Source organism: Panulirus ornatus, chromosome 31 (assembly GCF_036320965.1).
Source record: "Panulirus ornatus isolate Po-2019 chromosome 31, ASM3632096v1, whole genome shotgun sequence".
Lineage (NCBI taxonomy): Eukaryota > Metazoa > Arthropoda > Malacostraca > Decapoda > Palinuridae > Panulirus > Panulirus ornatus.
The window spans coordinates 727,176-743,381 of record NC_092254.1 but is presented as its reverse complement, the minus strand read 5'-3'; the positions used below and the strand labels follow the sequence as shown (position 1 = coordinate 743,381).

Below are 16,206 nucleotides of genomic sequence, written 5' to 3'. Positions count from 1 at the left end.
GTCCTCCACATGAACTTCCCTCTACGTAATGCGTACGTGATCAAAATCTTGGGGAACCCGCATGGATATGTCACGCGACAATTTACGCATAAATTGGACATTAATGGAGGCTGCGCGCGCACCCTCACCTGTCATCACCACCCCCCCTCCCTCCATGATAACTCCAGAAATGACATTTCCGTGAAATTGCTCTCCTCGAGGCGTCGTTCCTTTGTGTTCGCGTCCGTCCGCGGCTTCACCATCAGAAACAGTCTTGGTGAAAGTCAGAGTTGAGATTTACATGTGTTACAAGGATCATACAGAGCCGAGATGATGGCGCGTGTCTGCGGAAAATAATGATTTAAGAAAAACAATTCCCGGGGGTCCTAAGCCTAGCTCACCGTGGACCCAGGCAACACAACTTTCACAACAGTATTATACACCGTGTGAGGTACTGCTTCAGTCTTATACAAGTACATGGAAAACATGAATATATGTCCTTCTGAACATGGTACTTAGTAAACAACGGGTGAAAAATATTGCGTGTTCAGATAATTTCCCACACGGGCTCCACCCTGAGTACTGTGAACTCGTTCAGGTAGTCATACTCACGTCTCTAACCCGTCATCACTGAGCCTGTGTGTGTGTGTGTGTGTGTGTGTGTGTGTGTGTGTGTGTGTGCTTAAATCACAACTGCATCGTCATTCCTTTAATCTTGCTCTTCACTCCTGCAGTCAATGCTATTACGCACTTGACAACGACACCACGACTACAGGCTATCATGACCTGGTCTTGGAGCTGTCCCTGGAGCATGACCAGGTCAGGTCAGGGAGGCCAGACTAGCATTACTCAAGAGACGTACCGCCGTGATCAAAGGTGGCGCTGGTGTATGTCGTAATCCCAAGCTGTCTCGTCACCTCCAGACTGATGACCAAGCGGCGGGCGGCTGCTGTGTGTGGGGAATGAGGGTGGTGGTCAAGCGGCGGTTGACGGGGAGGAGGGTGGTGGTCAAGCGGTGGTTGACGGGGAGGAGGGTGGTGGTCAAGCGGCGGTTGACGGGGAGGAGGGTGGTGGTCAAGCGGTGGTTGACGGGGAGGAGGGTGGTGGTCAAGCGGTGGTTGACGGGGAGGAGGGTGGTGGTCAAGCGGCGGTTGACGGGGAGGAGGGTGGTGGTCAAGCGGTGGTTGACGGGGAGGAGGGTGGTGGTCAAGCGGTGGTTGACGGGGAGGAGGGTGGTGGTCAAGCGGCGGTTGACGGGGAGGAGGGTGGTGGTCAAGCGGCGGTTGTTGCCGGGGGTTGGGGGGTTCAACTCCCCAGGCAAGCGTGACGTGCCCAGACTCCATAAACGAACAAATTCGCTGGATAATCTCCTTAATTATTGTGAAAAATAAACCTCGTTATCCATCTTGCCTCCTTTGAATATGAAACAGGAAAAAAAAATGGTAAAAAAGAAGTGACTGGATGATGTGGAATTAATGTTACTCTCGTCTTCCGTGTTGCACAGTCTTTTACTCTGACCAGAAAATATGTGAAGAAAAAAATGTGGGTTACACGAACGCATGGAAAGTACGTTGCTGTATTCCACTTTGTAACTTGATATATATATATATATATATATATATATATATATATATATATATATATATATATATATATATGGAATCCTTGGTTACTGACCATATTTCAACTGCTACAACTCATACAAAAAAAAACACATCAGAAGATTAACAGTAAAAGTCAATGCCAATTTATGTCCGAGGTTTTAATTTCAAGCTTGTGTAATGACCATAATTTCACGAAGCCATATTTCGCGTGTGAGTTTATCTTAAGTAAATATGTTTCCCCTCTGGACTTGCTCACTTAGGGAATGTTAAACGAGTAATTTATGAGTATATAAGAGTCTCTCAGCGATGTTTCTTCACATACGTTCATTATAAAAGGCATCAAACCCAAATGAAATACAAATAGTTGAAGCAAACCTTGTCGAGCGAGTTCCAATTGCTCTCCTTCCTAACGTTCCACCAACTGCTGTTGTTCCAGACCTCACCATGTGTGTGTGTGTGTGTGTGTGTGTGTGTGTGTGTGTGTGTACTCCGTTCATCCGTCTATACCTGAGTGTTAAGCGGCAACAATCGTAGAGCGTTACGTACAGGTGTGTCGCCCTAACGTAACAACAGTATATGGCCATCTAACAACGGTCGTCAGCACTACTTAAATTGATCTGCTGTCGTCAACATGATGGTACGACCCTCGGGCACGACAGTACGACCATTAACTATGACGACCACTACATCATACCCAAGGGTTGCAGGGCCATGCTGTAAGGGAGGTGGTGCATCTGTGTACACAGAATTATGTTCGCTCCTAAAAACAGAAATTAATAACACATCACTTTATTCTTGTTGTCAAAAGACTGTTGGGAAAACCTCAATGATAGCAACCGTATTTTTATTTCAGAACCATTGAAACAAAAATGCGGCTGTATGAACACGAGTGCAATGACTGAGGCCACATCCCGTTACATGACGAATTAACATTTTCCACTTCAGGCGTTGTTGCCGCTGTGGGATCATGCTCTATGTCACATATGTAATTAGGAGAAAGCTGACAAAGCTGAGAGGTACATACATAAATGCTTGGTTCACGATGAATATAATGATATTAATCCTCAGTTTAGTACCATCAGCAGCAGCGATTTATAATCAACGAGCAAGAAAATAGTTTAAATGAGGTTTTAATTAAGTCTTCAGTCACCAGAGTGTGAGATTAATTTCACTTGTCAACCGTGCAATTACTTGATGTATGTATATAATATTAACAACTTGAAATGTTTACATGTTTTATAAGTACTGGGTTTATCTTACTGACCTCTGACAGACGATACGCCTACAGCCTAAATAACTATCAATCATAATTTTCGTTTAATTACAGGTCAATGTATGTGGCGAGTGTGTGTGGTCTTCGAACAATCTTGAACATTAACAGGTGTTCATGATTGTACAAATGATGGTACCTCAGGAATATCAGTTATATTTACGTAAGAGGAACTTTTAACTCCAAAGGAATCCATCATTTCCCTGGCACCGATTGTAGCGCAGCCTTGATGCTGTAAAAGCCTAAGGAAACGGGACCCAGGCATTATATAAAACAAAATAATCAGTCGTTCAAGGAAGAAAATCTACAGTAAAGATCAAATAATTTTTTCATGGAAATCTTATATAAACTGGTTATATCTGGAAGAATAGTTGCGATTTGATAGAAGATAACAGTATACTATCAAGAATCTCAACCCCTCTAATCATAACGACTTACCCCTCCAGTAAACATCATATCAATAAATCAACAAACTACTGTTTACCTTATCCACCCTGAACAGCGAGAGTAAACAAATATATAACGTTAGTAATTACGAAATGGAGTCTTGTGTCAACTATGTCAACACGCACGTACCAAGATTTTCTTCAGCTTTAATAAAAGGCAAACTAGGCTGCTGATGTTGCCAGACTTTTATCAACAAGAAATAACAATATTATGTACAAGCTGCGCACGACAATACGACCCTTGTGCTCAACAGCACGAGAGGTCGATCTACCTTGGGTATAAGAGTCTAGCATCTGACGGGAGACATTAAGAGGCTAACAATCATACGTAAGGAGTGCATCGCCAACTCAAAAGGTCGTTCCGTTGTGCTAAAGGTCGTTCAGTCGTGCTCGAGGGTTGTCCTGACGTGTTTAGGACACCTGAGGCACAACAATGGAATGATTCATCAACTCACTTTTTCAACTCAACATAAGACCAAGTTTTCACACAAGGATTTTATAATAAGAGTAACATTTCCTCAAGAGCTTCTCTGTACGAGGTTCACAGTACAAGGCTCCCCCAGAGGAAGATGAATACTCAGAGACGACTTTCTCCCCATACATCTCTCCCTACTACAGACTGCAACTTTCGCTTTCTTATGAGGATGTGTATTTCAACCAGACCATTTATAGATACACATCTCGTTATATGATGCTATGACAATAGCGCTCATGATATAATAGTTCGACTATGTTATCATAAGACCCAGACCGATTGACGACATATTACAAGATGAAATTACCGATGTATGACCAAATGCTTACAACCCATAAAATACTACGTTATAAGTCTCGCAATACAACAGATAAAGTTAAAATCATACTTTATAAAGTTCATTGTGTAATACTACAAGAGCAGGACTTTTGGTTTTCGACTTTCGATATAAATTACATTAATAACTTGTACGAGAAAAATGACCTCAATAATTAACATACACTGCAGTATCATAGACATAACACCAAATACGTGAATCAAATCAGAAAGTAATGTGCTCGAATCAACGTTACAAAACAGCGGTACGGCATCATCAGTATCATTTCTTAAAACTGCTTTTGTAAAAAACACATCAAGGTTGGTTGTGCATAGGACTGCCTGGATCCTTATTGCTTGTTCGGTTCGGTGGGCGTTTCAGGTTCCGGCCAATCGAAGGGTCATTTAACGGTCAGGAAGTTTAAAATTCTGATCATCAGATGCATCATTTTAAACACACGAATCTCCTCCGTAAGTTCAAAACAATTCTCAGCCCAATAATACACTGATCATATGTACGTACAGACCCCTGCGTAATTTTTTGATGCTCTCTGCCAGGCGTACGATCATACAAACATTCACGCCGGCTCCCCTATCTACCTATAACCGCCCTCCAACACGCCATTCCTATATATTTACACAATCTGTTGTATTTATGGGTTGAATCATCGACTTAGGACGGTTTTCTTGAGGTAATTCTATATTCTTAAAAGGTTCAAAATTCCTGCGATGGAAGTAACTTAAAATTCTCTCAGATATGCTGTCAAGATATAATTGTCATACTGTAATAATTATCGTTATAATTGCGAAGCCGTGTGATTAACATATGCGCACTATAATAGTTTTTATTGATATAAAGTTACGAGGTCATACAATTAAAATAATCTTAAGTCATAAAAACTATCATGGTGAAGAAACTAGGAAGTCTTCGTACCAATTAATGTACTGAAGGGGCAAACTTATCGTACTCAATTGCAGTCATCGTATTGTAGAGCCAGCTGATGTACTGATGGTCGGAACTTGGTTTACATGGCTATCATAAACGGAGGGGGTGAAGTCTCCGTGCTACAGGACTTAATTACCTGTACGTAATTGGTTGAACACGCGATACTAACTACATAGTCGGCCATTAATCTGGCGACCTCGGACGCCCCTGCCGCCTGCCAGTCATAACTACCTCTACTGCAATGATTGAACCCCTCGAGTTGGTCGACGTGTGCCTCTCAGTGAGGCGGTTTTAACCTCTAATAGACGACTAACCAATCTTTCAGTACGATAACAACCCACAGATACAACTTAAAATCATCGTACTCAAAGGTTGTTAAGTCGTCGGATCCAAGGGGTTCCAATGTTCGTCCTCGAGAGTATTAAACATGGGTGACAGACAGAAGGAATATGCGGTCTGATCATAATTCTTATATTCTTAGTTAGTGGATGTAGCTTGACGGCCATGATCAGCCTGGCAGGTGATAACTGTAAAGTGCAAACAACAGAAAGGGAAAAAAACTACATAAACAAATATGTTTTCCCGTACGTTTTATAGTAATACACTCACGTTTACGTCTTCACTTGTTAACAGGAGGTTGACAGTTCTTTAACCCAGTGTTTACACGCAATGTATTACGGGATAATCCTCGCCACAGAAGATCAACACTGACGGAGCTTTAGTAAAGGTGGATTACATTACATTTCTCTGATTTCTTCTTTGTTATTACAACAATCTGAAAGTGTTCATACAGGAGGGGGAGAAACTCCCCCCCTCCCACCACCCGTCTTAAGTCGCTTACTACGACACGCAGGAGATACGTCGCTTACTACGACACGCAGGAGATACGTCGCTTACTACGACACGCAGGAGATACGTCGCTTACTACGACACGCAGGAGATACGTGGACAGTATTCTTCCTCGAGTATCCACATAAACATTTTGTTTTTCCTCTTATACTAAGGGGTGTCACTAGTCGTAGGTTATGGGTGGGGTACATTATCATTATTACTCAATAAATAACCTGCCGTTAACCGGGCTACTCCGGACAATGTGGGTCAGTACTATGAAAAAAATAAATAAAAACACTTTCCTCTTGCTAATAAACAATGAGCCTTTCGTCACCCAGGCTTTAGGGTGATAACCACCTTTTGTGTGATGTACACCAAACATTTATATGGCCACAGATAAGGGAGGCGGAGTGTGAGGACACGTGACGTGGCTCAGGAACATTACAATGTCGGATGTAACAATTCCCTTCACTTCCTGCAGCAGCAGCAGCAGCAGCCACCCGCCTGTGTGGCCAACACGCTTTATTATCCATCATTGTTTACATGGGTTACAGGACACCACGGGTGCCGTTACCCAGGTACGGGCCGGCCACGGGGGAACGGAAGCCGCCCTTGGAATAGCTATATGCGGACCTGGAATCCCTTAAAGAGAGGATCCAGTAAAGAGCTGGAGGATCCTGGAATCCTCAGGCTGGGTCATGTAGGAGTGACCCGGAACATCTGCCTACACCAGAGGATCAGGTGCTTCAGTTCTGGTATAGATTTGTAACGTTAACCTTGCCAGTATGATGCTACACTGACCAGGAACACTGGACTGTGTGGCACACCTACACACATTATACTTACACAATGACTCCCATCAACAATGAACACCAAAATCATGATCACAATCTTCAACTCTAACGCTGGCCTCACAACCTCCAATTACTTAACAACTGATGATTTTGAGAAACAAGCAATTTGAGATTCGTGTGTTGTGTTTGTTGTACAGATTGTAATACACGTCATGTCTGGGGCACAGGAGAGGTTGTGAGGTCGTCTCTGTCATGTTGTTGTGTACATGTTGTGCCACGCAGGGTTACACACACACACACACACACACACTATCCATCCTGATGAAATATAGGCAACCGTCTATAATAATGCTTAATGTATAATGAATCTATAATACAGCTTAATGTATAATGAATCGGTATATAAACTAATAAATTTATCCATAAACATAAATAAGCATACAAAGAGTAATTATAAGTGCTGGGTTATGAGGATATCCCAGTGTTCATGCTACAGCATCCTTACATGTTATACCATCCTGGTCAGTCACATGTACCACGCCCCACCTCTCACCCCAGCTGACACCAGCCAGTGACACCGCCTGACACCCACAAACTCCATCTCTTTGTCCGTTCCTGTCCTTGCTCTGACACCAATATGACACGCCGAGCGAATCTGAACCTTCTGCATCTGTACAGTAAGCCTGGTTTTTCCCTGTACCGGACAACTGGCTATATTAGCGATTATAATCGTTTTGGTTCTGTACCAGAAAGTTGATTTTCCCATGACCATCGACTGTATGATTTTAGTCTGCAAATCTGGACCCTTTTGATCTGTAAAGAAAGGTCGAGTTTCCCGAGGAATGACTTTACCTATGACGCCGTTGACGAATTTAAGGTCTATTGCCTTGTGCTGTAAGGCTGAATTTGCCGTGACGACTTATTTTACATGACAATTTGCGAATCTGACCTCTATTGACCCGTGTTGTAAGGGAAATTTTCCCACGAATGCCTTCCACGGTACAATATAAGGGCGTAAACAGGACGTATTAATGACCAGTTATTACTACTAAATTAGTCTCCGCTGAGTGAGTAAATGGGAGGAAGACAGTTCATTACACCACAGTTCACAGGGCTCTGTTTCCCACCACAACATCCTGTTCTACTCGACCCTATGGACAAGTGAAGTATATCCCGTTAATGAAGGGGTCTTCGTAATGTGTCATTCATGAGTGAATAATACATGTGGACCAGTTATTCATCATCTGGTTTCTCATCTTCATCACACAATATGTATCACTGAAAAATCTATATCTCACAAAAATTTCCAATACTTTCCACCATACTGAAAAACAAAACATTAATCAATATAGCAGTTTAATATTGATATTTTGCACTGATGAAATTATTCAGTGAAGAATTGATTTGATATTTTTTTCAATAGAATTCGTGATATTTTTCGTTGAGAAAATGGGATGTATGGTAACCCTCCTCTCCTGATAATGGCCTGCCCTCCATCCATCTTGATTCTCCTCCCTCCCTCCCTTGATCCTCCCCCTCCCCGCCCCTCCCACTCCATGACCTTCCTCATCCCTCACATGTCAAGATAAAACCCCCCAAATCATCACCGTGAAAATAAGATCCAAGTAATTCTGTTCCACAACCTTCCCCACCCCTTTTCCATTATCCCCCCCCCCTCCCCAAGAGGCCCGTACCTCATCAGGGGTCACCACAGTTAACCACACTAACGACCAACCACCACGTGTCACGTACACAAAGACCTCACATAACTGTTGTAATCTGACAACAACAACACCAGCGGGTCTTTCCTGATGTTACATCTAGGGACAAACACTATAGCCACAACATATAACTGTACGCTCATTTTCCTGCATTTCATATGTCTTTTTTAAGTATAAATTGTAAACCCTGTATGTACAACCCCAATGTGTACGTATGTACAACGCTGATTCCTAACCGCCGACTTGCAGTGTACGTTGTACACTGGGGGGCTCTCAATCATTCTCCAGTATCATACAAGTATATAAACTGGTGATGGTGGTCATGTACATACCAATCCTCCATCATGCCAGATGTAAACATACAACTCCACGTTGATGTGTGTGACCTGACCTGGATGACCTCATATCTCACCTACCCACCGTCACTGTCATCAAACCTGCTTACAAACTTCAGTCTTGTGATCAATCACTCCTCTACTTTTCTCTCTTCCACGTGTGTGTGTGTGTGTGTGTGTGTGTGTGTGTGTGAGCCAACATTATGTGTACACGTCAAGTGATCCAGGAGACTAGCCAGTTACTGGTTAATGACGTCATTATAAAACCCAATCCAATAATTGGCCAGCACTCCAGCCGCTCCCTCGTCAGTACAACCACGCCCCCTGACCTCCAGTGGTAGCCACGCCCACTTACACAAAAGGAAAGACCACAGCATAAAACCAAAAGGCAACAGCCACGCCCCCCGATCCCCTAAGTAACAGCCACGTCCCCTTGACCCCTGAGGTAATAGCCACGCCTCCTCGACTACTGAGGTAATAACCACGCCCCCTCAACCCCCCGAGGTAATAGCCACGCCCCTCTATCCCCAGACAATAGCCACGCCCCCTGCCCATCATAACATAATAACCACGCCTCCTGGAGATAATAGCCCCGCCCCCTCCCCGTTTTTCACCGTAATAACCCAAAAACTGGCCCCCCCCCTCCCTTCCCCCTGTGATCTTGCCTCAACCCTTGCATTGTGTGGTGGTCACGCCACCAGCTAGATCAATGCCCGCCTCACCTGCCCGCCCACTCTGATTGCTCCTTCAATCTCATGCAGATCCTCACGTCCCACTGATTCCCAGATTCCAGAAATTCCCATTCCTTAAATAAAGCTGCACACACACACACACACACACACACACACATGCAAATGTATAACATTCCTTATTCTCGCACAGTTTGTAATACTAATATAAACTCAAGCTATCACACAAATCGACGATCCAGACCAATCTGATGCAGACACACTCCTGCACTGCTCTCCACCTGTGTTATGATCTGTCCTACTACCACACATTCCCTCTACTCTCATGTGTCTGTCGGCCGAACACTAAACGATGGGAGGTGAGTTTGAATGGAGAAAAACTGGAGGAAGTGAGGTGTTTTAGATATCTGGGAGTGGATCTGGCAGCGGATGGAACCATGGAAGCGGAAGTGGATCATAGGGTGGGGGAGGGGGCGAAAATCCTGGGGGCCTTGAAGAATGTGTGGAAGTCGAGAACATTATCTCGGAAAGCAAAAATGGGTATGTTTGAAGGAATAGTGGTTCCAACAATGTTGTATGGTTGCGAGGCGTGGGCTATGGATAGAGTTGTGCGCAGGAGGATGGATGTGCTGGAAATGAGATGTTTGAGGACAATGTGTGGTGTGAGGTGGTTTGATCGAGTGAGTAACGTAAGGGTAAGAGAGATGTGTGGAAATAAAAAGAGCGTGGTTGAGAGAGCAGAAGAGGGTGTTTTGAAGTGGTTTGGGCACATGGAGAGGATGAGTGAGGAAAGATTGACCAAGAGGATATATGTGTCGGAGGTGGAGGGAACAAGGAGAAGAGGGAGACCAAATTGGAGGTGGAAAGATGGAGTGAAAAAGATTTTGTGTGATCGGGGCCTGAACATGCAGGAGGGTGAAAGGAGGGCAAGGAATAGAGTGAATTGGAGCGATGTGGTATACCGGGGTTGACGTGCTGTCAGTGGATTGAATCAGGGCATGTGAGGCGTCTGGGGTAAACCATGGAAAGCTGTGTAGGTATGTATATTTGCGTGTGTGGACGTATGTATATACATGTGTATGGGGGGGGGGGCCATTTCATATATATATATATATATATATATATATATATATAAAACTGCGGGTAAGGTAGTAGTGTTGTATGTGTGGAGGTTATGGTTGTAAGGTAGGCAGTGTTGTCAACACTTAGCGACATACATTGGGTAGGTCATCTCGTTACCTGTTCTCAACACACAACATGGTTGTAACTTTCTGTTGTCATCAATATCAAACAAACCTCCTGTGTTATTAATGACAAAACTGCAAAGTATTAAACTATTTCTAATTCTATGTTATTCAACTGTTGTGCTGTTAACACGTGTTGACCTTATATTGACAAGTAGGTTCTGTAGTAATTTCTTCTTTTCTCAAGTGGCTAAAATAGTTTGTTTTCTGAACATTCATAACATGGGAGGTTATGAACACCACAGCTTCGCTCTCCCATTTTCTGTTCAGTTTGAACATTTGTTGCTGCCCTTACAAGGTCGAGTCATCCCCTGGGATTACAGTAAGGATAAAGTGAGTTTATCATCATTAAGTAGTTATCTTGATGGCTGGTAATTTATGACTTTAGAAAAAGGCAACGTATTTCAAAAAAATATTAAATACTCATGACTGAAAATGTAATTCTCATATATCCTTTAAAGTATCCGAATTCTTGAACACTTGACTTCAAACTAAATTTTCGTTTCAGGATAATATATAATACACAATCAATTTACCTAAACTATTAAGTAAAAAACGCTAATAAATGACATAAAGTTTTACAGTTGATACACTGTAGAGTGAGCTGGTGAATTAATTACTCTCGTAATCAATGATTATTAAAACCTCGAGCAGGACAACTTAACATAATAGATCAACAATTAATGACGATAACACGACGGCAGGATGACGGGCAAGTGCTGGTACTCACAATGCTAAGATTCATCAAGTAAACAGTCATTATTCTCGCCTCATGAGAGGTGATCATCTTAATATATTAAAACATAATCACTGTGTGTGTTGATTGAGTCATAATGATACACAATTCAAGGATAAGAATAATTTTGCATCAGGAAAGCTGGACACCAATTAATGAAGAAGTATATCATCACATTCAACCAGGTAAAGTCCAGCTGTCTGGCAATACAATGAAAACGGCACTGCGTGAGGGGGGGGGTCAATCTAGGTTAGGTTACGTCACGTTATTAGACTAAGTGACTTATGTTTGGTTAGGTTGTGTGGTTAAAGGATTTAAACATACAATCTAAAAATCAAACATAATAAGCCATACCCACGAGAACAAGAACTTGATACAAGGCAAACCGTCTTACAAATTTCTAATTCGAACCACAGCCAAGGTTTGTATTGTCTTCTACGACGGCGTTAAACCCTTGCCAGTTTTATCTTACACATCTGGAACATAATGACGAATCCCTTGAGCACGTCGGTACGACCTTTAAGAACGACTGCACGACCGGGTCGTACCGTCGTGCGCGTTGGGTTGCCTGCTTACTATACCCCCCCCCCCCCCCCCCCGCATATAACTCAGGCACCGTCACACTCCACGTGGTGTTGCGTCACAGTGTGGAGGGTAAAGTGATGGGAGGTAGTGAGGTATGTAACATAAAGGTCAGAATAGCTTGGCTCGACCCGAACACAGAAATTCCACATTTACGTGTTCTCTGGTCTGGCCTCCATTATCTTCAATGCTAATTTCATTAACTTTCTGAATTTTTTTACTTGTCCTTTATCGTTTTGTCTCCCTTATGTTTTCATTATCATGTATTAATCTAATTCATGCAATCATCAAAACCAATCCTGGCAATCCAATCCTTATGATGGTACCATCTCCACTCCTTAACTACTGTCATTACACTACTACCATTACGACTACTACCACCAATAATGTATTACTGCTAATACAATTAATTCATACCTGTTCACTCTTTCCCGCCTGAGTGTGGTAGCGTCAGGAAAAGACGAGTGAGCCGCAGAGGACAGTATTCTTCCTTTCCCATCCCTAGGGGTAATAATAATAATAATAACAATAATAATAATAATAATAATAATAATAATAATAATAATAATAATGCATTAATTTCTTTATCTTCATTTCTTGTACCACTGTCCATGGCAGAGAAGCTGAGTGTGGGAACAATGGAACGTACCATCTCCAGCTTCCTGCCCCTCTCCCTACCTACACCTCACCTTGACATTCACAACAGTCTGGACCCCCAGCATGTATGTAGTCTGGACCCTCAGTATGTATGTAGTCTGGACCCCCAGTACGTAGTCTGGACCCCCAGTATGTAGTCTGGACCCCCAGTATGTAGTCTGGACCCCCAGTATGTAGTCTGGACCCCCAGTATGTAGTCTGGACCCCCAGTATGTAGTCTGGAACCACCATCGTCAAACCTGGAACAATTCCACAGTAAGATGATCCACCCACGACGCATCACTACCCTACTTGTCCTCCATCATCAAGTAACTACTCCAGTAAGGATGACCCGTAGCACAGGTGACACTCTGCTGGGGATCATGTTGTTCAGCAGGAAGGGACGCTGCCACCCGTCATGACACTCACGAGTCTACATGGTGCCTTAAGGTGCCACGACCCTAGCCATGGTGTCTTGTGTTACCCTGGACCCCTAGTATGGTGAAGTTGGCTGCTGGGCCGCATGAACGGACCTTCCTATTATCTTTATAACCAACATGATACACAGGAAAACCGAAAGTGTATTCTAAAATTGTGTGTGTGTTTGTGCATGCGTGTCCGTGTGCGTGTGTATGTACGCTTGTGTGTGCACGATGGTGCATGCTAAACTACATTTACATCTGAATCATATTTCCAACAGAGTGCACAATTTTCTTTTTATGTAGAAGGTTGCAGGCGTGGTGGAACGTCCTTATCATGGCCACAACTTACCTTCAACATCAATATCAAACTTCACCAAATCCTCCCCGCTTTTTTTTACTCTCTAAAACAGGAACAGAGAAAGGGGCAAGTTAGGATGTTCCCTCTAAGCCCCAGTCCGCTGTTTTTAACGCCACATCGCTAATTATTACAGCCAGTGAGGTATCTTTCTCCTACACACGAGATTAATACAGTATGAAACTACAGTAATACACGAGATTAATACAATATGAAACTACAGTAATACACGAGATTAATACAATATGAAACTACAGTAATACACGAGATTAATACAGTATGAAACTACAGTAATACACGAGATTAATACAGTATGAAACTACAGTAATACACGAGATTAATACAGTATGAAACTACAGTAATACACGAGATTAATACAGTATGAAACTACAGTAATACACGACATTCATCCTCGGCACACCGTGGAAACCGTCTTATTTTTTCTTCAGTATGGTCACCAGGTCTGGTGGTGGGGGATGTGAGGGAGACCATGGTGGACCAATGGTTGTGTTATTCATGTGTTTAGTACATAACACGACCACACACATAACGTGGGGTGTAACACTTCCAAACACGATTATCATTAATTACTATAATGACCCACACGGGCGAGGTATGTGTCGGCGACACGACTATCATCTACGTCTCCTGCAGGTCAGTTGACCACAACAACTGACTAAAAGTCAGGAATCAACATTGTGGCCAGGAGGGTGTGCTGCCCTCACCTGGAGGGTCGTGATGATGACGACCTCCTGACCTTGACCGTTCTGAGGGTCGTCATCATGACGGTAATGTAGAGGTAAATACGACCCGGCCACACGACCTGCCCTTAAGGGAAGGTCAGCGGCCACCCTCTCATACTCATGGGTCGTACCGTCGTGCTCTAGGACCGCGTCAGTGCTCTGAGGGTCGTACCGTCGTGCTACAAGGCGTACGACAGGCCATTCCAACATACAAATAACTGTCGCAACCAGACGGCATAACAGGAACTTGGGCAAAAAGTAAACAGGACAAGGGAGGACGTGAGGAAACTATAATACGAACACGTGCGACACATTGAGAGGTACAGACACACAACACCGGGGGATTCTATGGGTCGTCAGATGACACAACATCCATATATAATAAAGTTCCAATCGTAAAAACAGAATCAATTGATTAAACATGGGTTTTCCTAAAAGGTCAACGTACCTAGATAATCGTAAATATTCAAAATTTTCGTTCGTTCTTAATTTACAGATAAATTTGACATTTTAATTTGGAAACAAATTCTGCAGACACCCATGATAATATTCCACAGAAAACGCGGAAAAGGCTGACGCCCAGGGATGACTCGTCTACTGTGACTGTTTAACGTCTTCTAATTATCATAGCCGTTGTCCGGTAGACTTTCTCGCGTCCCCGAGTGAATATGTTCTTGTAAATGACAGGAAAAGTGTCTGATGCTGCGGCGTCCCCCACCCCACCATCACCAGTCGTCTCTTAATGAGTATGTGCGAATGAGCGAGTGAGAGGGAAAGAGAATGACAAAATAAAGATATGATTGTGAGCAAGAGAAAGAGAGGCGGGAAGGGAAGACACGTACACGGTTGAGAAACGCTCTCTCTCTCTTTCTCATGCTTGTCTGTGTACCACCCTCAGGATGTCTGTGGATGTGAAATACATAACATGAATCCTACAGTCTGAGATCATGGGTCGGCTCCATCACACACACGTGCCCCCCCCCCCCCACGTGTTCATCCTGAAAGATTCATCAACTGGTCGACCATATAAGGTTTATATGGTCGTCACTGGTCTACATTGGTTCGTTACGAATTCATTGGTTCATCCAATAACATGGAACAGCTTCATGAAGGCTTGGCGTGAACCTGTACGTTCATCATTGATTCGAGCGTTCATTATGGTCATTCAAAAGTAATCACTGATTCATTCTGCTGGTTCATGAGCGAACGTCGATGGTTCATTATATTTCGGAACTAATGTTCTGATGGTTCATCACATATGCTTCAGCACACGTCTGATGGAGAGACTAGCACACAAAATACAACGATGACGCGTATTATTGAGAAAACTTTTGTTATTTGCAGGAATCTTATTATGAAAGACAGCACGACTGTGGCTCTACCCTGACGATGGTACGACCTAAAGTATAGTCACACTAACGATCATTTACACATCCCTGCAAGCTCGTGATTGGGTCAATGGCAGAAATTGGTTCTTGCGTCACAGTGACATCATGTAACGCATTCTGTCGTAATGATGACGTTGGCTTTATCGATAATGACGTAACTCAGTTTATTAATGAGGTGGTGTGAGACTGACCATAAAAGTTCGACTCATAACACTTGTAATCACTCAGGTGCTAAATGGAGCCAGGGAAGTTTACCTGTAATTTAAATGTTATAAAATGTTTCATGATCATCTTGAATGTTAGTCAGAGGTTCAGGTTGACATAAACTCAAATACCAATGTGTCCAAACTAACTCAACGATTCATACAAGAGTTCAATTTGCTCGTCATGTGAAACTGGTGCTTCAGACAAGTGACCCAGTTGAAGAGTGTATTCGGAGCAGGTGAATAATGAGTTAAATGGTCCACACGAGGCTTCATTGCGACCTGCTGGTCACTGAGTGTGGCCGAGCCATTCAGCACCTGGTGGTCGGGGACACAAACACTGGTTTCCTCTGGAAATGAGAACACCCAAGTGTCGGGAGGCAGTTGTTATGCTTCGCTCGCTCGCTCGCTCGCTCGGTACAGTGATTGTGTCAGTTCCGGTCCACACACAGTTGTCCTCCATGACAGCCAGTCATCATTAAAAAGTAAAAG

The 16,206-nt window shown here is 43.3% G+C and overlaps 2 protein-coding genes across 5 annotated transcripts in view; one reads left to right on the top strand and one right to left on the bottom strand.

Moving 5' to 3' along the window:
• The window catches only part of LOC139758641 (uncharacterized), a 45,572-nt gene that overhangs the window by 22,257 nt on the left and 7,109 nt on the right, over positions 1–16,206 (top strand). The gene's annotated exons all lie outside the window — the stretch shown is intronic.
• The window catches only part of LOC139758639 (major facilitator superfamily domain-containing protein 6-A-like), a 90,870-nt gene that overhangs the window by 72,098 nt on the left and 2,566 nt on the right, over positions 1–16,206 (bottom strand). Inside the window, exon 3 of the mRNA XM_071680171.1 lies at positions 12,385–12,468. The gene's annotated coding sequence lies outside the window, so the exon portion shown is untranslated. The remainder of the gene's footprint in view (positions 1–12,384; positions 12,469–16,206) is intronic.